Raw genomic sequence first — 1837 nt, forward strand, 5'->3', positions numbered from 1 at the left:
CTGACAGCAAATTAAACTGCAAGCCAAGGTACATATACACCGCTCGGAGACGTATTTATAAGAGGGTTTTTCCTAAAACCAGAAAATATAATGATATTCTGTCAGGGAGTCTGAGACGTTCTGTGTTATTATTAAGACATAGCAAACATTTCTAGGTAAGAAGCCGGGAGCGGGATGCTGTTATTCTCAGAATAAGCTTTTCCCACTTAGCAGCAGGATGATTTTTTTTTCTCATGTTCGTGCAAAAAAAGTATGATTTTTGCCAAGCTAAATGGCCAGCGCGTATTTCTAATCTGTCACAGATAGGAGAGGCAGGTAGACAGACGGACGCAGAAAAACCAGCACTCCCTGCCCTCCCCATTTCTGTTTTTCTATCACACTCCACTCTTAATTTTAACGCAACGAATGCTACAGCATGTTTTGTTTTAACCGTAAGCTTGCTGTTCCTGCAACAGCCCTTCCTCCTTTTTTGCTACAGAACTAAAGCACATGAAAAGAGAAGGAAAACGGGGTAAATGATACAGCCCCGCACAGTTCTATTGTTAAATTAAAAAAAAAAAAAAAAAAAAGCAATTCTGCTTACAGAGTAAAATAGTGATTTAGGGAGAAATTAAAACGGCACCTCTGGCTCGGCTGCCCAGCGCCCGAGCGGCTGCCGGGCTGTGCTGCCCATCGGTCGGGATGGGTCCCTACGGAGACCTGGACCTCGGTCCAGCCCCAGGACAGGTATTTAAAATCAGCCTTGAATTTCAGCGCTCGCAGTCCTTACCCCGGCCCCTTTGGCCACCCGCCCCAGGAACCTCCCTTAATTATCAGCACGGGGCAAAAAGGGGAGAAAATGGGTGAAGCAACCATGAACATCGCAGGGATGCGGCTCTGCTAGGAGCACCCTGCCAGCCCCGGGTGCCCAGCAATGCCATCCAGCCACCACCATCAAAAACGGGCACCTTAAAAATGCCTCGAAATGCTCTTCCCATGGGAAAAAGGAGCCTGGGAGCTGCTCAGTGCCGTGTCCCTTGCTTCCCAGGACAGAGCACCCTCAGCATCCATGGGAAGCGGGAAAACAGCATCCCACACTCGGCAGCACCCTTGGGGCTAAGCAAACGCTCAGCGCCCGCTCCCGGCCGTGTCCTGCCCCTAACTGGTGGAGAGACACGGCCGCATCCAACGGCAGAGACACCAGGGCAAAAAAAAGAGCCCAAATTTAAGCAGGGCGAACCCGGACCAGGGCAGTTCCAGCCTCCGCCGCAGCGGGTGCCCGTGGGGTGTAGGAAGGGACGCAACGCCCGACGCCGAGGAGCGAGGGAGCAGGGCGACCCCGAGCACACCCTTGGCTTTCCCCACCTCCAGCAGCCCCAAGGAAGAAATACAGCGCAAAATGCAAACAGCTTTTTATCTAAATTTCTCAGACACGTCTGAAGATTTATGTTCTAGGTAAAATAAAATATTTATATAGCGCTCGGGCACATAGCTCTGCACTTGGCAGAAAAGAGGAACAGCAAGACTCAGATATACGTATTTCCAGTATATACGAGGGCATGCATACGTGAGTCTGTGTTTGGAGAGATATATATAACTAAAACAAATCCCTGTTTATTACTCAGTAGAGAAAACTGCAGGTTTTTTACATAAATAATCCCAGTGTAAATAAACTCCCCACCCTGAGCAAACTAAAAGTGATCCCATAGCAGATTTCTCTATTTTTCAAATAAATCATCGTTCCACCCGAACATGGACCTGGCAGCTACAATTTCCAAATCACTCAGGAGCAGCGGCGGGATGGGAGCTGGAAACAACCCAAACAAACAATTTTACAAGTTCCAGAAGTCGAACGTTC

Source organism: Egretta garzetta, unplaced genomic scaffold (genome assembly GCF_000687185.1).
Source record: "Egretta garzetta isolate BGI_Z169 unplaced genomic scaffold, ASM68718v1 scaffold19, whole genome shotgun sequence".
Lineage (NCBI taxonomy): Eukaryota > Metazoa > Chordata > Aves > Pelecaniformes > Ardeidae > Egretta > Egretta garzetta.